At 38.1% G+C, this 23,964-nt stretch overlaps 1 long non-coding RNA gene across 1 annotated transcript; it reads left to right on the top strand.

Annotated features, from left to right (window-relative positions):
• Positions 1–201: 201 nt before the first annotated feature.
• LOC309488545 lies at positions 202–15,022 on the top strand. Its single transcript, XR_014202165.1, has 2 exons — positions 202–934; positions 14,162–15,022. It is a non-coding gene; the product is annotated as an uncharacterized lncRNA (long non-coding RNA).
• Positions 15,023–23,964: the final 8,942 nt, after the last annotated feature.

Raw genomic sequence — 23,964 nt, 5'->3', positions numbered from 1 at the left:
TAGATTTAATTTCGCTTGCTGATCACAAACGTTGGCCGGAGTGAGATCCAATCAACGCTTGTGTTGTTACCTTGTTGAATTGATTTGGCCAATCACGTTATTCGTTGAACCGGCGTCGCGTCAGTCTGCAGCCAAATCCATGAGTCTACAACCCAATCTGGAGAGACCGGTGTGTCTCGGCAAGACAACGTCAAGGTAAGATTTGTTTTACAATGATTATACACCCCTATATCTTAATGCTTTTCATATAAGTTGTATTTAAGACTGCAAGCTATAGTTCGCCGTGAATATATTTACATTTACATTTATTCATTTAGCTGACGCTTATATCCGAAGCGACTTACAATTGCTATATATGTCAGAGGTCGCACCCCTCTGGAGCAACTAGGGGTTAAGTGTCTTGCTCAGGGACACATTGGTGTCTCACAGTGGATTCGAACCCGGGTCTCTCACACCAAAGGCATGTGTCTTATCCATTGCGCCACCACCACCCCCAATATATGCGTTGTCGTTGATGAGAACAGTAACGTTAGCCACGAAAGAATGTTGGTAGTGGAGCAGTAAAGCTAACGTGAGGTCTAACATGGTATGTCGCTTAGGCTAATCCAAAATAAGCATTCGGTACATACACAATGAACTAAGCAAAGAGTATACAAATACGGGATAATTACGGGAAAAATATTTAAACGGGAAGACAGCAGGAAATAAGTCTAAGGGAGAATCACGAGGTAAACGGGAGGGTATGTCCAGGTTGGTTACAGCAAGCTACCTAGGCTACAAGTAAGCTAGACTAATTATCAGCTAAAAAGAGTGCAAACCAAAACAAAGAAATTATTTCAAATCAACTTTATAGTGGTAGTCATGGAGTTATTTAAGGATTATGGTTGATTGTCACGATTGATAGTGGTTGGGCTTCACCTACATAACAGAACAGGTAGCAGATGGGAGTTTTACTTACTCAAACATGTTCTGAGGGCAGAAAGGAAAATGATTGGTTTACAGCTTCAACCAATGAAACTGAAGCAAGGGCGGGGTTTAGACGTTTGAATTTGAGATGCGCTGCGGAGGGATTTCTTGAAGAATAGTCGGAATAAAAGACATGTTCGTGGGAGAACGCATTTATTGCAAGGTAAGTGAATTTACAACTATATTGTGTTACAATTCAACATCCTCTAACGTTTACTAAGATAATAAGCGAACATTTAAAAATGCAAAGAACTAATCATCGTCTAAATATCGTATTGTAGCCTATGCATTTTGATTTGACTGTTTCATCAGTCGACCAAAACAAAGCTGCTTATGGGGTAACTGGTGTAAAACATGTTTTTCCAATGCTACCTCGCTGTCTGTTAAATTGATATGCGAGAACAGAACTCGTTCAAATTTTCCGCGATATTTCAACAGTCAAAATGATACATCTCCCGCGATCGCGCTGCTCTCAGGGCAGGAGTACTCGATAGATTCAAATTGCTGTTATTTTTAGTGTATTACGAGCTCTCAGGGCAGGAGTATAGATTCAAATTGCTGTTATTTTTAGTGTATTACGAGCTCTCAGGGCAGGAGTATAGATTCAAATTGCTGTTATTTTAGTGTATTACGCTCTGCTCTCAGGGCAGGACTACTCAATAGATTCAAATCACTTTTATTTTAGTGTATTACGCGCTGCTCTCAGGGCAGGAGTACTCAATAGATTCAAATCACTTTTAGTTTAGTGTGTTACGCGCTGCTCTCAGGGCAGGAGTACTCAATAGATTCAAATCACTTTTATTTTAGTGTATTACATGCTGCTCTCAGGGCAGGAGTACTCAATAGATTCAAATCACTTTTATTTTAGTGTATTACGCGCTGCTCTCAGGGCAGGAGAACTCAATAGATTCAAATCACTTTTATTTTAGTGTATTACGCGCTGCTCTCAGGGCAGGAGTACTCAATAGATTCAAATCACTTTTATTTTAGTGTATTACGCGCTGCTCTCAGGGCAGGAGTAGCCTACTCAATAGATTAAAATCGCTGTTATTTTAGTATATTACGCGCTGCTCTCAGGGCAGGAGTATAGATTCAAATTGCTGTTATTTTAGTGTATTACGAGCTCTCAGGGCAGGAGTATAGATTCAAATTGCTGTTATTTTAGTGTATTACGCGCTGCTCTCAGGGCAGGAGTAGCCTACTCAATAGATTAAAATCGCTGTTATTTTAGTATATTACGCGCTGCTCTCAGGGCAGGAGTATAGATTCAAATTGCTGTTATTTTAGTGTATTACGAGCTCTCAGGGCAGGAGTATAGATTCAAATTGCTGTTATTTTAGTGTATTACGCACTGCTCTCAGGGCAGGAGTATAGATTCAAATTGCTGTTATTTTTAGTGTATTACGAGCTCTCAGGGCAGGAGTATAGATTCAAATTGCTTTTATTTTAGTGTATTACGTGCTGCTCTCAGGGCAGGAGTACTCAATAGATTCAAATCGCTGTTATTTTTAGTGTATTACGCGCTGCTCTCAGGGCAGGAGTACTCAATAGATTCAAATCACTTTTATTTTAGTGTATTACGCGCTGCTCTCAGGGCAGGATTACTCAATAGATTCAAATCGCTGTTATTTTAGTGTATTACGCGCTGCTCTCAGGGCAGGAGTACTCAATAGATTCAAATCGCTGTTATTTTAGTGTATTATGTGCTGCTCTCAGGGCAGGAGTACTCAATAGATTCAAATCGCTGTTATTTTAGTGTATTACGCGCTGCTCTCAGGGCAGGAGTACTCAATAGATTCAAATCGCTGTTCTTTTGGTGTATTACGCGCTGCTCTCAGGGCAGGAGTACTCAATAGATTCAAATCGCTGTTATTTTAGTGTATTACGCGCTGCTCTCAGGGCAGGAGTACTCAATAGATTCAAATCACTTTTATTTTTGTGTATTACATGCTGCTCTCAGGGCAGGAATACTCAATAGATTCAAATCGCTGTTATTTTAGTGTATTACGCACTGCTCTCAGGGCAGGAGTATAGATTCAAATTGCTGTTATTTTTAGTGTATTACGAGCTCTCAGGGCAGGAGTATAGATTCAAATTGCTTTTATTTTAGTGTATTACGTGCTGCTCTCAGGGCAGGAGTACTCAATAGATTCAAATCGCTGTTATTTTTAGTGTATTACGCGCTGCTCTCAGGGCAGGAGTACTCAATAGATTCAAATCACTTTTATTTTAGTGTATTACGCGCTGCTCTCAGGGCAGGAGTACTCAATAGATTCAAATCGCTGTTATTTTAGTGTATTACGCGCTGCTCTCAGGGCAGGAGTACTCAATAGATTCAAATCACTTTTATTTTTAGTGTATTACGCGCTGCTCTCAGGGCAGGAGTACTCAATAGATTCAAATCACTTTTATTTTAGTGTATTACGCGCTGCTCTCAGGGCAGGAGTACTCAATAGATTCAAATCGCTGTTATTTTAGTGTATTACGCGCTGCTCTCAGGGCAGGAGTACTCAATAGATTCAAATCACAGTTATTTTTAGTGTATTACGAGCTCTCAGGGCAGGAGTATAGATTCAAATTGCTGTTATTTTAGTGTATTACGCGCTGCTCTCAGGGCAGGAGTACTCAATAGATTCAAATCACTTTTATTTTTGTGTATTACGCGCTGCTCTCAGGGCAGGAATACTCAATAGATTCAAATCGCTGTTGTTTTTAGTGCATTACGCGCTGCTCTCAGGGTAGGAGTACTCAATAGATTCAAATCACTTTTATTTTAGTGTATTACGCGCTGCTCTCAGGGCAGGAGTACTCAATAGATTCAAATCGCTGTTATTTTTAGTGTATTACGCGCTGCTCTCAGGGCAGGAGTACTCAATAGATTCAAATTGCTGTTATTTTTAGTGTATTACGCGCTGCTCTCAGGGCAGGAGTACTCAGATTCAAATCGCTGTTATTTTAGTGTATTACGAGCTGCTCTCAGGGCAGGAGTACTCAATAGATTCAAATCGCTGTTATTTTTACTGTATTACGCGCTGCTCTCAGGGCAGGAGTACTCAATAGATTCAAATCGCTGTTATTTTTAGTGTATTACGCGCTGCTCTCAGGGCAGGAGTACTCAATAGATTAATTCGCTTTTATTTTAGTGTATTACGCGCTGCTCTCAGGGCAGGAGTACTCAATAGATTCAAATCGCTGTTATTTTAGTGTATTACGAGCTGCTCTTGGGGCAGGAGTACTCAATAGATTCAAATCGCTGTTATTTTAGTGTATTACGAGCTGCTCTCAGGGCAGGAGTACTCAATAGATTCAAATCGCTGTTATTTTAGTGTATTACGAGCTGCTCTCAGGGCAGGAGTACTCAATAGATTCAAATCGCTGTTATTTTAGTGTATTACGCGCTGCTTTCAGGGCAGGAGTACTCAATAGATTAATTCGCTTTTATTTTAGTGTATTACGCGCTGCTCTCAGGGCAGGAGTACTCAATAGATTCAAATCGCTGTTATTTTAGTGTATTATGTGCTGCTCTCAGGGCAGGAGTACTCAATAGATTCAAATCGCTGTTCTTTTAGTGTATTACGCGCTGCTCTCAGGGCAGGAGTACTCTACAATCCCTTTTATTTTAGTGTATTACGCGCTGCTCTCAGGGCAGGAGTACTCAATAGATTCAAATCGCTGTTATTTTAGTGTATTACGAGCTGCTCTCAGGGCAGGAATACTCAATAGATTCAAATCGCTGTTATTTTAGTGTATTACGAGCTGCTCTCAGGGCAGGAGTACTCAATAGATTCAAATCGCTGTTATTTTAGTGTATTACGCGCTGCTTTCAGGGCAGGAGTACTCAATAGATTCATTCGCTTTTATTTTAGTGTATTACGTGCTGCTCTCAGGGCAGGAGTACTCAATAGATTCAAATCGCTGTTATTTTAGTGTATTATGTGCTGCTCTCAGGGCAGGAGTACTCAATAGATTCAAATCGCTGTTCTTTTAGTGTATTACGCGCTGCTCTCAGGGCAGGAGTACTCTCAAATCCCTTTTATTTTAGTGTATTTCGCGCTGCTCTCAGGGCAGGAATACTCAATAGATTCAAATCGCTGTTATTTTAGTGTATTACGCGCTGCTCTCAGGGGCAGGAGTACTCAATAGATTCAAATCGCTGTTATTTTAGTGTATTACGCACTGCTCTCAGGGCAGGAGTATAGATTCAAATCGCTGTTATTTTTAGTGTATTACACGCTGCTCTCAGGGCAGGAGTACTCAATAGATTCAAATTGCTGTTATTTTTAGTGTATTACGCGCTGCTCTCAGGGCAGGAGTACTCAATAGATTCAAATCGCTGTTATTTTTAGTGTATTACGCGCTGCTCTCAGGGCAGGAGTACTCAATAGATTCAAATTGCTGTTATTTTTAGTGTATTACGCGCTGCTCTCAGGGCAGGAGTACTCAATAGATTCAAATCGCTGTTATTTTTACTGTATTACGCGCTGCTCTCAGGGCAGGAGTACTCAATAGATTCAAATCGCTGTTATTTTTAGTGTATTACGCGCTGCTCTCAGGGCAGGAGTACTTAATAGATTCAAATCGCTTTTATTTTTGTGTATTACGTGCTGCTCTCAGGGCAGGAGTACTCAATAGATTCATTCACTTTTATTTTAGTGTATTACGCGCTGCTCTCAGGGCAGGAGTACTCAATAGATTCAAATCGCTGTTATTTTAGTGTATTACGCGCTGCTCTCAGGGGCAGGAGTACTCAATAGATTCAAATCGCTGTTATTTTAGTGTATTACGCACTGCTCTCAGGGCAGGAGTATAGATTCAAATCGCTGTTATTTTTTGTGTATTACACGCTGCTCTCAGGGCAGGAGTACTCAATAGATTCAAATTGCTGTTATTTTTAGTGTATTACGCGCTGCTCTCAGGGCAGGAGTACTCAATAGATTCAAATCGCTGTTATTTTAGTGTATTACGCGCTGCTCTCAGGGCATGAGTATAGATTCAAATCGCTGTTATTTTTAGTGTATTACGCGCTGCTCTCAGGGCAGGAGTACTCAATAGATTCAAATCGCTGTTATTTTTGTGTATTATGCGCTGCTCTCAGGGCAGGAGTACTCAATAGATTCAAATCGCTGTTATTTTAGTGTATTATGTGCTGCTCTCAGGGCAGGAGTACTCAATAGATTCAAATCTCTGTTATTTTTAGTGTATTACGCGCTGCTCTCAGGGCAGGAGTACTCAATAGATTCAAATTGCTGTTATTTTTAGTGTATTACACGCTGCTCTCAGGGCAGGAGTACTCAATAGATTCAAATCGCTGTTATTTTAGTGTATTACGCGCTGCTCTCAGGGCAGGAGTATAGATTCAAATCGCTGTTATTTTTAGTGTATTACGCGCTGCTCTCAGGGCAGGAGTACTCAATAGATTCAAATCGCTGTTATTTTAGTGTATTATGCGCTGCTCTCAGGGCAGGAGTACTCAATAGATTCAAATCGCTGTTATTTTAGTGTATTACGCGCTGCTCTCAGGGCAGGAGTACTCAATAGATTCAAATCGCTGTTCTTTTAGCGCAATACTCCAAGCTGTCAGGGAAGGAAAACTTTGCATTTTCCTAGAAATGAAGTCCTGTAATATTCCTGTATTGCAGGAATATACAGTAGTAATGATACTATGTGCTCTAATAATTTGATACACTAAGGTCAGTTCTAGAATAATTATATTTTTCTCTATAACTAATCATTGTTAATTCTTAAAAAAAAACTAAAAAAACATAACTCATAAAAATATTCAGTAAAAATGGCTGTCAGCTCCCAGGGCATTCTTTAGGGCATCACTTTTGTAAAACTAAAGCAAAGTTGTCCCACAATACCAAAATATAGGCTACAGTACAAAATACTCTTTTTTTCCTTTTTATATTTTTGCTGGTTTTATAGTCTAGTAAATCTATAGCCCTACACATTTTTAAGGGTATATTTGATTATTTTGAATCATTTTGTTGTTACATAAGTAGACCATTTCTTTTTGGTCTATTATTAACTTGGGTAACACTTTACTTGAAGGGGTGTGCATAAGACTGACATGAAACCTTCATAATCATGACATGGCAGAGGTCATAAATGAAGCAATAGATATGCTTGTTTATGACAACTGTCATTAAGTGTCATTCGCTCAATTATGACATTTTTAATGCAAATATGACATTGTTTGTGATGTCTTTGTTATGACAACTTGACATAAACCAATACATCAAAACCTGTCAATGTCTTTGTCATGACAACTTGACATTACCAAGACAACATAAATTGTCATAAACATGACATAGCCTAGCAGATTAACTATTAAACTTAAGAAACCACTTAGCTTTATGGGTTAACATTTCATTAAACTTTCAGGTGGTTGGTTTTGACATTGGCTGTCATGAGGCCATTATAACTGTGTCATGAATGTTTTTCTTGACCTCAACTACAGTGGTACAAATTTAATTTGTCATTAAAATGTTATAATGGCTTCATGACAGCCAATGTCAAAACCAACCACATGAAATGTTAACCCATAAAGCGAAGTGGTTTCTTAAGTTTGATAATTAATCTGCTATGTCATGTTTATGACATATTCATGACAGGTTTTGTTGTCTTAGTAAAGTTTAGTAAGTTGCCATAACAAAGACATCTCACACAATGTCATATTTGCATTAAAAATGTCATAATTGAGCGAATGACACTTAATGACATTTGTCATAAACATGCATAAAACCTCCTTCATATTCATGACATGTGTCATGTCATGATTATGACGTTGTCATGTCAGTCTTATGCACACCCCTTCAAGTAAAGTGTTACCTTAACTTGTTCTTGTATCTCATTCTTCAGTTACCTGAAAGAGCTGGCAGAAACTGGATGAATAAAATGAGCCAACACTGAAGATGCCTGATGCTACCCAGTCTATGATTAAGGCCTGGATGCAAAGATGGAGAGCGTTTGGTTCCACCTGATACAAGCACACAATCTCAGTGTTGACTTTGTGATGCATAAATGTGATTGCAAAATGTGGATCTATGTTCAAATACTTAATTTTCCACTGAGTATTGCAGAGAAACAAAGACACTTAATTTCAGGGTTCCTAGGCAATTTGGAAAAGTTTGGCATTTGATTAGAGTAATTTCCAAGTATGGAAAAATATTTTTGTTTCCATACTTTTCCCACCATTCTGTTTTCCAAAATAAAAAATTAAGATTTTCTAAAAATACATTTATCAAAAGCCGATTGAATTCATGGCAAAAGTTTAGTGATCATTTAGAGATTGTTTGTCTTTATCATAAGCGAGTCTCTTTTGAATGTCACTAAATTAATGTGCATTTACCCCTCTACCAGCAACAGATAAAGGATCAGACTACCATTTAACTCATGCAACATCAAACCACACCTGTTATAAAGCATTTTAGGTTTCTTCTCATCCTGTTAGTGCTTATCACTTCCAGAAAACTTTTGTACTGATTGTACTGTATACCAAAAATGTAATGTTTTATGAATCATTAATGTTTAATATGGTTAGAAAAATCTAGAGAGAGGATTGCAATTTTAAGTCTGTGTGGAAAAGTGTAAGATTGAAAATAATTAAAGATATTTGAAAATGAACAAAAACATTTTCTTTTACTGTTTCAATTCCCCTTTCTTACCCCAGGGTACCATTTGGAATTCCTAAAGGCAGAGGTGCTGATAGTGCTCAAGGCCTGTAGGTCAAAATGTGTGTACGTCGGGGGTCTACGAATTGACACACCTTTTACAATGGGGGAAATTCTAATTATCTAATTAGTCGATTTGAACGTCTCACATTTGGGTTACAGACACATGGTCAAGGAAGGCATCAAAGATTATAACAGTTTCTCTGTCCCGTTTATTCTCTGGCTCTATTTGTCTCTTTCTACACTCTCTCCCTCTCTTTATATCTCTCAGGAAACACTTTACATATATGGGGGGTACAATTAATGGTATTTTGGGATGGGATAAGTTTTTATCATCACATCTATTTTGTAACTTTAAGTGTAACCATATATAGTGTCATTAGACCCTTTCAATTACATATAATGTGCCAACTAGTTTTGATTAGTTATTGACTTTGAAGTGCTACCTATTGCAAAACAATATTGTCACTCTATAGCAGCAATCTGCCACATATTTAGCTGTTGTTACAACTTGTAACTACTACTTGTAACAACTTATTTCCGTTGTTGATATAAGTAGCTGTGGGTGGTAATGGACAAGAAATCTACAGTTTTCCACCATCTTACTGATAACGTTTCTTTAGTTATTCGGCAGTCTAGCAGCCTGAACCCCTGTAGGAAATCAATCCTTACAAAATTATGGAATTTTGATTTCATTTAATGACTGAACAAAAATTGATTGTAAATAACTAGATTACTAATTATATTTTTATTGAACTGTCTTTTGGTCCAATTGTGCAAAATAACCAATTCAAGCATAATTATGACTTTCCTTTTTTATAGTATTACAAAACATTTCCAGTGAATTAAATGTATAAAACAGAAACATATCACAAAAAAATGCAGAGCAAAGATGTAGCCTATCATTAAACTGTTGTACTTTTAACTAGCTCATATCATTATTCTTAGAGGTTTTTAATTGCTTTATTATTTTTATTTTAGACAGGTGTCATTGAACTTGAATGGGCTTCCTGTTAAACCAGGCCCAACGCTACGGGTCGCCTGGTCAAATGTCTGTCAGTTCCTCCTTAAATTCTCCAGATCTGTAGGTCTTCCTGCAAATGAATTACAAGATGTTGGTTTCAATGTAAGCTGATAGTCATAAAAAAACTAAATGTAAAATGTATTTCACCTGAAAGCTTCAGTTTCATCCTCATTTTAAAATAGTTCCTGGACTATTTCTTTTGTAGAGTAAACTTGGTGCAAGGGACATTAATGAAACCTTATTGTAACGTGGAACCAATGTAAACAAATCAAATTACTTGTAAAAATCTTAAGATCTTTAAGCTAAATTACATTTATAATGCCCTCAAAACAGCACTAAAGACACAGTTATATTGTGCTTATCACAGTTAGTGCATGTTGAAGTCAAATTGAATCGGAGTACTCCTGCCCTGAGAGCAGCGCGTAATACACTAAAATAACAGCGATTTGAATCTATTGAGTACTCCTGCCCTGAGAGCAGCGCGTAATACACTAAAATAAAAGTGATTTGAATCTATTGAGTTCTCCTGCCCTGAGAGCAGCGCGTAATACACTAAAAATAACAGCGATTTGAATCTATTGAGTTCTCCTGCCCTGAGAGCAGCGCGTAATACACTAAAAATAACAGCGATTTGAATCTATTGAGTTCTCCTGCCCTGAGACCAGCGCGTAATACACTAACATAACAGCAATTTGAATCTATACTCCTGCCCTGAGAGCAGCGCGTAATACACTAACATAACAGCAATTTGAATCTATTGAGTACTCCTGCCCTGAGAGCAGTGCGTAATACACTAAAAATAACAGCGATTTGAATCTATTGAGTACTCCTGCCCTGAGAGCAGCGCGTAATACACTAAAAATAACAGCGATTTGAATCTATTGAGTACTCCTGCCCTGAGAGCAGCGCGTAATACACTAAAAATAACAGCGATTTGAATCTATTGAGTACTCCTGCCCTGAGAGCAGCGCGTAATACACTAAAAATAACAGCGATTTGAATCTATTGAGTTCTCCTGCCCTGAGAGCAGCGCGTAATACACTAACATAACAGCAATTTGAATCTATACTCCTGCCCTGAGAGCAGCGGGTAATACACTAACATAACAGCAATTTGAATCTATACTCCTGCCCTGAGAGCAGCGCGTAATACACTAACATAACAGCAATTTGAATCTATTGAGTACTCCTGCCCTGAGAGCAGCGCGTAATACACTAAAAATAACAGCGATTTGAATCTATTGAGTACTCCTGCCCTGAGAGCAGCGCGTAATACACTAACATAACAGCAATTTGAATCTATACTCCTGCCCTGAGAGCAGCGCGTAATACACTAACATAACAGCAATTTGAATCTATACTCCTGCCCTGAGCTCGTAATACACTAAAAATAACAGCAATTTGAATCTATACTCCTGCCCTGAGAGCAGCGCGTAATACACTAAAAATAACTGTGATTTGAATCTATTGAGTACTCCTGCCCTGAGAGCAGCGCGTAATACACTAAAATAACAGCGATTTGAATCTATTGAGTACTCCTGCCCTGAGAGCAGCGCGTAATACACTAAAAATAAAAGTGATTTGAATCTATTGAGTACTCCTGCCCTGAGAGCAGCGCGTAATACACTAAAATAACAGCGATTTGAATCTATTGAGTACTCCTGCCCTGAGAGCAGCGCGTAATACACTAAAAATAACAGCGATTTGAATCTATTGAGTAGTCCTGCCCTGAGAGCAGCGCGTAATACACTAACATAACAGCAATTTGAATCTATACTCCTGCCCTGAGAGCAGCGCGTAATACACTAACATAACAGCAATTTGAATCTATACTCCTGCCCTGAGAGCTCGTAATACACTAAAAATAACAGCAATTTGAATCTATACTCCTGCCCTGAGAGCAGCGCATAATACACTAAAAATAACTGTGATTTGAATCTATTGAGTACTCCTGCCCTGAGAGCAGCGCGTAATACACTAAAATAACAGCGATTTGAATCTATTGAGTACTCCTGCCCTGAGAGCAGCGCGTAATACACTAAAAATAAAAGTGATTTGAATCTATTGAGTACTCCTGCCCTGAGAGCAGCGCGTAATACACTAAAAATAACAGCGATTTGAATCTATTGAGTACTCCTGCCCTGAGAGCAGCGCGTAATACACTAAAATAAAAGTGAATGAATCTATTGAGTACTCCTGCCCTGAGAGCAGCACGTAATACACAAAAATAAAAGCGATTTGAATCTATTAAGTACTCCTGCCCTGAGAGCAGCGCGTAATACACTAAAAATAACAGCGATTTGAATCTATTGAGTACTCCTGCCCTGAGAGCAGCGTGTAATACACTAAAAATAACAGCGATTTGAATCTATTGAGTACTCCTGCCCTGAGAGCAGCGCATAATACACTAAAAATAAAAGTGATTTGAATCTATTGAGTACTCCTGCCTTGAGAGCAGCGCGTAATACACTAAAATAACAGCGATTTGAATCTATTGAGTACTCCTGCCCTGAGAGCAGCGCGTAATACACTAAAATAAAAGTGATTTGAATCTATTGAGTACTCCTGCCCTGAGAGCAGCGCGTAATACACTAAAAATAACAGCGATTTGAATCTATTGAGTACTCCTGCCCTGAGAGCAGCGCGTAATACACTAAAAATAACAGCGATTTGAATCTATTGAGTACTCCTGCCCTGAGAGCAGCACGTAATACACTAAAATAAAAGCAATTTGAATCTATACTCCTGCCCTGAGAGCTCGTAATACACTAAAAATAACAGCAATTTGAATCTATACTCCTGCCCTGAGAGCAGCGCGTAATACACTAAAAATAACTGTGATTTGAATCTATTGAGTACTCCTGCCCTGAGAGCAGCGCGTAATACACTAAAATAACAGCGATTTGAATCTATTGAGTAATCCTGCCCTGAGAGCAGCGCGTAATACACTAAAATAACAGCGATTTGAATCTATTGAGTACTCCTGCCCTGAGAGCAGCACATAATACACTAAAATAACAGCGATTTGAATCTATTGAGTATTCCTGCCCTGAGAGCAGCGCGTAATACACTAAAATAACAGCAATTTGAATCTATACTCCTGCCCTGAGAGCTCGTAATACACTAAAAATAACAGCAATTTGAATCTATACTCCTGCCCTGAGAGCAGCGCGTAATACACTAAAAATAACTGTGATTTGAATCTATTGAGTACTCCTGCCCTGAGAGCAGAGCGTAATACACTAAAATAACAGCAATTTGAATCTATACTCCTGCCCTGAGAGCTCGTAATACACTAAAATAACAGCAATTTGAATCTATTGAGTACTCCTGCCCTGAGAGCAGAGCGTAATACACTAAAATAACAGCAATTTGAATCTATACTCCTGCCCTGAGAGCAGCGCGTAATACACTAAAATAACAGCGATTTTAATCTATTGAGTACTCCTGCCCTGAGAGCAGCTCGTAATACACTAAAATAAAAGTGATTTGAATCTATTGAGTACTCCTGCCCTGAGAGCAGCGCGTAATACACTAAAATAAAAGTGATTTGAATCTATTGAGTACTCCTGCCCTGAGAGCAGCGCGTAATACACTAAAATAAAAGTGATTTGAATCTATTGAGTACTCCTGCCCTGAGAGCAGCATGTAATACACTAAAATAAAAGTGATTTGAATCTATTGAGTACTCCTGCCCTTAGAGCAGCGCGTAATACACTAAAATAAAAGTGATTTGAATCTATTGAGTACTCCTGCCCTGAGAGCAGCACGTAATACACTAAAATAAAAGTGATTTGAATCTATTGAGTAGTCCTGCCCTGAGAGCAGCGCGTAATACACTAAAATAACAGCAATTTGAATCTATACTCCTGCCCTGAGAGCTCGTAATACACTAAAAATAACAGCAATTTGAATCTATACTCCTGCCCTGAGAGCTCGTAATACACTAAAAATAACAGCAATTTGAATCTATCGAGTAACGTTACTCCTGCCCTGAGAGCAGCGCGATCGCGGGAGATGTATCATTTTGACCGTTGAAATATCGCGGAAAATTTGAACGAGTTCTGTTCTCGCACATCAATTTAACAGACAGCGAGGTAGCATTGGAAAAGCATGTTTTACACCAGTTACCCCATAAGCAGCTTTGTTTTGGTCGACTGGTGAAACAGTCAAATCAAAATGCATACAATACGATATTTAGACGATGATTAGTTCTTTGCATTTTTAAATGTTCGCTTATTATCTTAGTAAACGTTAGAGGATGTTGAATTGTAACACAATATAGTTGTAAATTCACTTACCTTGCAATAAATGCGTTCTCCCACGAACATGTCTTTTATTCCGACTATTCTTCAAGAAATCCCTCCGCAGCGCATCTCAAATTCAAACGTCTAAACCCCGCCCTTGCTTCAGTTTCATTGGTTGAAGCTGTAAACCAATCATTTTCCTTTCTGCCCTCAGAACATGTTTGAGTAAGTAAAACTCCCATCTGCGAACAGGTATGGTGGAAAAATATTTTAGTTAAAGATGACTGTTTTTGAGCTATTTAACAAAATTATTTGTGGTCAGAACTGCAGTAGTCTTGTCAAGCTCAAGATGGTTAGCATCTTAATACAAATGTCAAGATGAAAAGTGTGATTTAAAATTATTTAGTAATGTGCGCTTTCTGTGTTTATTTATCTGAATTAAATTCAGTTGTTTATCTAACACACAGACATGGACAGGACAACATCATATCTCTCCACACCCAAATGACTACAGAGGTGATCGTTGACAATCATCACATCAACAGCACCATGATGGAGCAGGTCAAGATCACGGAGTTGCTTAGAATCCACATCACAGATGACCCATCTTGATCTATCGACACCACCAACAGAACCTGGCCAAGAAAGCCCAAAAACCTCTGCACTTCCTCCCACAGTTGAGGAAGGCTCATCTCCCAAAAATCCATCCTCTTAACTTTCTATAGGGGAATCATAGTGAGCCTCTTCCTTCCACCCCCACCCTCCAATAACCTAAGGGCAGCTGATTGACTCTTGCACAAATACACTGGTAGTTTACACTATGATGCTGCTACATTGGTTTATTTTTAAATTTGCTATTAACATTTGACCCCACTTACACACAAATTGCACTGCCTTTTGCTGCTTGTCATGTCATCCACTTACACAATAATACTATATTAATTAGGGATGAGTCACGATTTTCGAATATTCGATTAGCTGATTTTATTATAGAATAGGATGTGCGGGATGATTGTCTTTAAAAAATCCCCATGTTTTAGTTGTGGTTATAAGTTGCAATCCTAAATTCACATACATTTTTTTATTCATTTAATAAATATATTCTTAATATTTGTTGTTTTTGTTTCTATGTTTGAGCTTGTATATCTCAATATTAATAACAGTCTGGTTAATTTTGAGTCTTGAATTGTAAACTCTCAAGGGTTGGATTTCTAAATATATGTTGGTTATGTGTCAATTCAGAATAACTTCTGAGCAGCAACCTTTTTATTTTGGGTATGTCATGTATGCATCACTTGCCAAAATTGGGGCTGACTAGTAAGGGGTTAAACGTATATAAAATAACACATATAACGTATGTTTAAGTTTTTTAACTTATATTAAGCGTCACACCGCTCCGCTTTATTCATATGCTCTCATTTTATTAATAAAAATAATTTAGTAGCCTATTCTTGCCTTGTTTTTGAATGAATAAATCAAATAGTGTAAAAAACATTTCAGAGAATTCTTTTCTCAATCTTTTCCACTGGCCAAATAGTATTTTTAATTGATTTATATTTTAAATGGAAACAGATAGACCTTGTTGTGTATTATTGGCACGAAACCATTTTCTCAGACAATCTGCTATTATCATGATAAGCAATTAGTTAAAACATTAAAACACAGCATGCCAGAGGAGAAGTGTTCTAAAGCATAGCATCCACAACAAAAAATAAAAAAAATTGAATATAAAAATGTTGTAACTTCTCAGTAATTATTTCATGTAGTTAAAGTGTTTAACAACACCATTAATGAGAATGGCATATTTAATCTAAATGTTTATATCAGAAGTAAAACATATAGTTTAAATCAGTGGTTCTTAACTCCAAACTCAGTGTGTCAGATAAGGGAGACATACACAATATGCAGAGCAGTGGGTCCCGAGGACTGGAGTTGAGAACCACTGGTTTAAATCATTCTTTTATTTATTTAAACTGTTATTGTGAACATGCACTGTATTTATGATTAGGGCTCATAATAAAGATTTACGGTTTTACTTCATCTGCCGTTAGATAAGCTATATGCGTCAGTTTCACTATATGGCCCAGCTTTCTGGTCACTGACAAAGATTACATGCCTCCGCTGTAGAATCTGTGTTCATTATTTACATTGGTTGTCAAGGAAACGGGAGGTTTTCTAGCGTTATGATTAGTACTCCTGCTTCTTTGCCGGTTGTTGTGAGATCTGATATTATCTCATCTCCTGATTAGCTTCATAGTAACCAAAGTTATCTAGAATAGCCTTGTGCTGTCAGGTCAGGTTTACAAAGATAGTCTCCCTCGGCTTGTCTAACATATATCAGCAAATCTAGGAATATAATAACCTTACTGTGAAACAATACATTTCTACAAGTACGAGCCTATGGACCAAAAGTTATGCTTACCTTCCAGCAGTATCTTGTCCAAGGGCTTCTTGAAGAATAATCAATAGTGTAAACTCTAATTATAATGCTCTGTTGCTATAATTATAGAACTGTCTTGTGATGAGCTGAAATACGAATAAACGGTACTTGTCTTTATAAAATAAAATTTATTTATACAAAGGATTAAAATACTGGTTATACAATAAAAAGATGTGTAGCAAATCAACAAAAGATTACAGGTTATAATACTTTCAGCTCTATCCAATTCCAGGGCAGTCCTGTGAATGGATTCACAAAGGCTAAATACCTTATATGCAGTTCAAGCAATATATGAATAACTTGTTCTCGTCCGAGTATGTCAAGTTATGGATTTCAGCAGAGCAATATCAACGAAGAGTCTAAATAATCTGAAGATATATTGATTCTCTCCAGGGCTGCATCGACATCAAAATCAAAAAGCACTCACTCATACAAAAGCACCCATATATATAGGAACGTTTTGGTTACATCAGTTCCTCTGCCTACGCTAGGGTTTTTCCCATAAGAAGTAAAACCATGTGACTTAGTAAATCATATGACAATGTGAACATGTGACATATATAACTCATGAAACAATGTGACATATTTAGTACTACATTGTATTACCTCTTGGAAGCTGTGTTTACATTGTGTTCACCATAAGTGTGCATTCATTTCAGCATTCTTTCTACCTTTCCTTCCTTTCCCTCTTGGAAATCTATGTGTATGTGTTCTGGAGTATAGGTCTGGAAATGGAGATGTATTTGATAGTGCATTAACCATTCCAGCATCGATCCGTACACGGTTTAAAAAAGTAAGAGTTTGTAAGAACATTTTGCGTCAAATGTGCATACAACAAAGTTGGAAACAATGTCTGTAGTACTTATACGATTTTATTACATGACCTCAGCAAAAAAAAAACGTACACAGCTGTGAGGTAAGTATTAAATTCGTAATTTCGAGGTCGGCCCACCGCCTAATGGTTGTGTTGACATTTCTGCCTTTATAACTGAGGGGATTATAATCAGAGGAAGGTTAAGTTTAAAATAAAAATGTTGAATGTAATATATTTTTCTCCTGGTCCTTATTTTAAATAGGTCATAAAAAATATCAATATTATCGACTGATATGAAACGCTTACATCATGATACAGTTTTCAGTCATATCGCCCAGCCCTAGGGTAGCTAATAAACTTTTCAAACCTGTCTGTACAGACCGCATTTAGCCAAAGGTAATGTTGATGTTAGCTATAAAGTGCGATTTCAGTTTGCGCCATAAAAGTACAACTAGAGGCCAATTCACACCGCAGACAAACGCCAGCAAACACCAACAAAAAAAAGTCACCAACAAAAGTTGGTCGTTGTATTCAGAATGTTATGAAAAATAAGTGTCATGTTCACACTGCCCCAACAGAAACCGACAAACTCAAGCACCCACGGAAAAACACGAGATATTCATTCATTTTAACCAAAACAAGTAAAAGATTGCAGCTTTCAGACACAACTTTCTTCTCGTTTTATATTGTCAAATGTCGAGAGTGCATCTGTTACAGGCCCCTGTGCAAAAGGCCATTAAATGCACTTCACGACGTCATACACAGCGTTCACAAAATGGCGGACGGTCTGCACATAGATCTTCAAAACACAGAACATTAATACACAAAATATTTGCAGCATGAATATATGTTGTATCATACCTGTAAAACCAGGAGCAAACGTGTCAGCGTAATCATAATCCCCAGCAACTGTGAGGTCGCCGGCGCAGGCGCAGCTGCTCCTCTACCGTTATAAGAGTCCTCAGTTCATTTTCATAATAAGAGTCCCGATCTCACTCAGCAACAGACATGACCCAGCTTTCAGCAGACCAAAGTCCCACATCATTCCTCTATTTACATAAGTAAAATAAATATTTTCTTACAGGATCAAAATGTGCACATACTTTAGGAGAAAACGTGTTTGTTGGCGTTTGTCTGTGCGGTATGAATTGGCCTTAAGCCAGCTAACATTTGTTCCACTTTATTTTCTTCCACAGATCAAAGACTGTGCTCATAAATATTATTCACGTAAATTGCATTCAATAAAAATGGTGTCTAGCCTAGCAACTAATTCTTTGCCAACTAGCAGAACGAAAATATGAGCTGCTAGCGCAAAAACAGCGCAGCTAACGTTAGTCAATGTTAGCTTCGTTAACTTCGCGCCATAAAAGCTTTCATATTACCCCCATTCGCACTACTTTACGCAGACAAAAATGTTATATTGTTGTCCTAATTAATAGAATTCGAGTTCTGAATTCTTTCTTTTCGTTTCATCTAGGGAAGCACTGTCAAATGAACATGAACAAAGTTTAAACGGATCGATAATAATCAACATTTAATCAGCAACAGTTCGAAATATGTAGGTCGACGTAACTCGATTGAAACTATGCTCGGCGTGAAATGTTGATGCTTTTTAAGGAAATTGAACACAACTTACCTCAAGTTCACTGTTATGACGCAGGATCGAAAAGGGATGATTTTAAGTCAGGCGTTGAGTTTTATCTCACCGAAAGTTGTGCACACGTCTTGCGTGCTGACGCTCGCTGCAGCAACTGTTGAAATCGGCTTCATACCGGTAAACGCATCTGAGCCGAGCGCCCAGAGTTTAACCGTCACTGCTGGTGACGGTTAAATAGCCAGTAAATAGCCAGTAAAATGAATTTTAGACTCAGTGTTAATTTTAGACTACCCAACTACTCAGCCGATGCGCGACTGCAATCACCGTGACTGTGCGAGTGATGTCGAGCGCCCATGCATTTTTAAAATACACGTAAAGAATCTTCATGACAACTAAATATTTTTGCTATGGTTATAAATATTAAAAATTGCTCTGTGCAAAATGACTCTATTATTATTATTATTTACCGCATATATTTTGTTTTGGACAACGACATTCGACGAGTATAACATAAGATACAGTCAGGAATTTACGTCAATTTTAAAATAATTTTTATGTTAATTATTGCTACATTAAAACCATCCTTGATTTAACCTAAGCCGAGTCATTTCCAGAAGTGGTCCAGATCATACAGCAGAGCCGACCAGTTACGGTGAACATGAATCGGCCCAGTGCTTTACAGCCGTAACAAAAATGCATGTGCCAGAGCGAGCTGCGGGCCACAATCGGCCCGGTTAACACACGCCGATGCCGAGTCTGAGCCGCAGGCGCCGCGGGGCAGCCGAGCTCGGGCCGATTATACATGCTATCTGGGAATTGATCAAGTGTTGATTTTGTGCCAGTATATCACGAAACGCTCTGCATGAAACTTTGCGCGTTAAGTTCATATTCTTAGTCCATCTGCTTGCCTGTAGCCTACAGCCTACATCTCCAATAAGGTGCGAGTTTGGTCTTTTATATCACTGTATTAGTCCATAAAGCTACGTTAAGCGTTTTGTCCCGACGGAAGGGGAATCCTTGAGTATGAGGTATTGAGGGAAACCGATTATAGTCCTGTTCATTGTAGAGAAAGCTGATGACATGTAGGCTACACAGGGACAGTAACAATGAAGTTATTGAATGAAACATAAACACACCTTTTGTGTCTTTATCATCTTTTCCGTATATATATACTGACACAGATAATCATTTTAATTTTATGAATGAATGGCTTGTTCTAACCTTTGCTGGTCTTCGTCAACAACACGCGCTTGCACCCCCTGCTGGTGAGAATGACTAACAGCAGATGGAGAGTATGCTCGGTAATCTACTGCTTTTCCTGCAGTTCCTGGATGTCTATGTTGAATTTACTGTCGAATTTGAACCACTGAATTTGTGGAAGCGAATTTGCAAAGAGAAATAAAATGGACCGAAAAATGCCTGTTGAATATTATTGGTTGTATTTTTAAACAGTTTGAATATTTTGGAAGTGAAATATGAAAGGTGAATATGGATTATTGAATTTTTAATAATGTAAATGTGTTTGAAATGTTTTTAATTGAAATATTCACAGCTTAAATATTCAACCATGTTGAATTTCAGCCCATAAAAAAGCAAGCCCTAAAAATACAATGCATTAAAATGCAAGCATGGTTAATGTAATGCCTATTTTTTTTTCAAGTAGTGCAATTCAACAGGCTTTTTATTTCAAAAACATTTGACATTATTTTTCTTCCATAGTTGTGTATCTTTGGATTATGTTGTGTTGTAAATAAATCCAAACAATCTAAAAGCCATTCTTTCTTAAATCTCCTCATTCTTTGTGCAAGGTTGCTCAGAATGATAGGGCCTGATAGCTCCTAACCGGGCCATTATGGGAGGGTCTTTGTCTTTCTCAGGTGTGAAAGATAATATTCATGATGTCCACGCCTCTTCGCATAAAGCTTTCTCACACAAAACATGTCTTGCAAATTTTAAATCAATGTATTGTCTTATCTGAATGAGTATGCAGGATGATTTTCACATAGTTTTGGAGCAAATATTCTAGGCTACGTCATACAATTTTCAAAAGTCTTATGAAGAAATAATCAGTATGGGTTTCATGACCTTATTTCAGTGACAATTATTATTATTATTATTATTTTTTTATTTTATTTTTTTTACAAACCACGCATAAATGTCATTATCTCAAAACGACAAACTTTTACATACATGCTGCTGACATATTATTGTAGCAGAGTTTGTGCTAAATACAGTGTAATCAGACTTTAGCCATGACAATGTCACAAGTAACAGAAATAAGCACAAATGTCAGAGCATGTCAGAACACCTCCAGGGCCCAGAAAACACCTCAGACCCCAGAGGGTTAATGTGATCATAAATGTCATAAATAAGATAGTGTACCAACAAAATAACGGCAATAAAACACTCTTTCTAGTTGTCCTATAAGTTGGATGCGCATGCAGTGCCTAGTGTAGTCAGCTTCATTTACAAATGGCTCCTATGAACTGGTTCTTGTAGAATCGAAAACACACAGTGCAACCAGTGTAGCAAATTCACAAGCAAATGGACAAATAGACACGTTTTGTTCATGAATTGGAAAATGAATGCATCTCTGTTAACTCAGAGGTCCTCTAAATCTAATCCTTTACGGGTAAAATATGTAAGTGATTGTGTATTGTTTGCTACGAAAGCCCAAAGAGGCCATGGATTATAAAACATTGTTTTCTTGTTTTCTTGTGATCACGATTTCTTTTTTTCTTGTGATCTTGACATAAGTTGTTTTCTCTTTATCAAGACTTCATTTTCTCATGATCTTGAAATAACAAAAGTTGTTTCCTCATTATCACAACTTAATATTTTCTTGTGATCTCGACATAGCAAAAGTTGTTTTCTCGTTTACACGACTCGTTAAGTCATGTGAAACATATGTACTGCTGCTGCTCCGAAGAGCCACAAGAACCGTGTGTATTCTAGCTATGTGTGCCTGGCTTTTAGTTTTGACTATGAGAAATGTGAGCTGCCATGAGATGCATGTAAGGCACGTGAAGCATCTCACAGTGTAGCCCTATGTGTACTAGTTGTTGTATTACAAATGTATTAAATGTTTAATTTAGGTTCCAATACAATAGTATATAAACTGAGAAAGTTTAGTATACTGAACTTAGCATTTGAGGTATAAATGATGATTACTGAGTTTCCAGCAAGAGATTCCTGCCAGACCTGTTTTCTCTATTGTAAGTTAAATGAGTCAGATTATTGAGACTCTCTCCTTTTGTCTTTAAAGGGGTCATGACATGAGAAACCAAATTTGCCTTGATCTTTTGGTATATAAGAGGTCTTTGTAGCATTAAAACGTCCTGCAAGTTTCATAGCTTAAGACGTCCTCCCCATTATAAAATAATCATTTATTTAATCAAGCTCTAAATACAGCTCGTTCTGGATCCATGGTATGAAGTGACGTCACGGTACGAAGTGACGTACCAGTCGTTTGCATATGACCGCCTCCAGCGTAGACAACTACGCTTCAAGCGCAAGATAACTATGCCTCATTTCATCATCGCATCTGTCACGCGCTTCACAGGTGTTCAGTCGACGTGCAGCGAGTGGGTCTGTTTACAATAAGATTGCGATGTCACAGATGTGCTGTTCCTGGCTGTGGACAAACAACATGTTTGAATAATATACGCTGCTGAAAGTTCCAGACGTCAGGGGAAGATGGATGCAGTTTATTTTTTGCGGACGTCCCAGTCACGGCAGTGTTAATTTAAGCGTGTGTTCTCCACATTTCAAGGATGAGTGACAGTTGAGAACAATCGCAGTATGATGCTGGCTTTGGCAGAAAACTTTTGTATAAGATAAGGCCGTGTGGACAATTCTGGGCTCAACAACGACGACGCAAACTGTAAGCAATGTAGGCTATTTAAAACTTAAAACTTTTTTAAAACGTTAATTGCAGTTTAATTCATTATGAATAATCACCGTGTTTTTACTTAGTTTAGTTTACTTATTGTTTTCATGACCGTCATGTTCATGCCCCGTAGGCTATTAAAAGATGTAGGCTGTCAAACTGACAAAATAGTTTCACTTTCTATGTGGACGGGCTGATGCATTCTTAGTTGTGTTGATGGATAATTTCCTCTGATTCCGACTCAAACATCATTGCAATCGCCATTGCCTCGCACGCATCACCCGTTACTATGGTAACGGTAAACACAGCTCCGCAAAATCTGCACGTTTGACAAGGGGGCGTTAACAATTGATGCATAGGCACTGACGCTAGCCAATCATAACAGTGGGCGTTAACACTGAACTCTTAAAGGGGAAACACCCCTAAAACAGACTGTTTGAATCAGAGGATGAGAAACAGGGTGGGAAAAGGTCATAAATCACTCCATTTTAAACGTTTTTTTGTCCAAAAAACTATAGTAATACTATAATTGCACCTAAGGGAACATAATAAAATAAAATAAAAAACCATGTCATGACCCCTTTAATGGCTCTTGAAGCCAAGCCCCAGTCGTTGAATAGTTAGGCTGATTGGATTAGTATCTATGCATTTGAATAGTTATGCTGATTGGATTAGGATTGGTAACACTCTAGAGTCTAGGGCGGGTTCCTAAACCTGTATACTTCATTTACATGCTTTGTTCCGAGTGTATCCACCTCAATGTAAATCCCTCCCCCTTGAAATGTATATAACTACAATGTCTACTGCCCTAGTTTAGACTTGATGACTACAGCAATGCACAGCGAGTTCTCAATAAAGAGTAACTTCTGTTGAAAGATATCCCAACGTCTCCTGGTCTCTGCTTTGACGAAGGAAAAGTTTCCAACAGTTTTGGCGCCGTGACCCGGATAGAGCTACTCACCTGAATCCAGATTGAAACTTCAAGCTCAACAAACATCTGACTGCATTCCAGACTGAATCTTCTGAATCCAGATTGAAACTTCAAGCTCAACAAAGATCTGACTGCATTCCAGACTGAATCTTCTGAATCCAGATTGAAACTTCAAGCTCAACAAACATCTGACTGCATTCCAGACTGAATCTTCTGAATCCAGATTGAAACTTCAAGCTCAACAAAGATCTGACTGTGTTCCAGACTGAATCTTTCTTTACAACCAAGGGTTAGTGAGTGCCACTCTATCCAAAAGAACCTTTAAGACCAGTACAAAATTGTTATCCTCTGCGCCGTCAGAGTTAACAGACAGCTGTAGGGTTT

Source organism: Leuciscus leuciscus, assembly GCF_965113295.1.
Source record: "Leuciscus leuciscus genome assembly, chromosome: 23".
In the NCBI taxonomy this organism is placed as follows: domain Eukaryota; kingdom Metazoa; phylum Chordata; class Actinopteri; order Cypriniformes; family Leuciscidae; genus Leuciscus; species Leuciscus leuciscus.
This window is presented reverse-complemented; position numbering and strand designations above follow the sequence as displayed.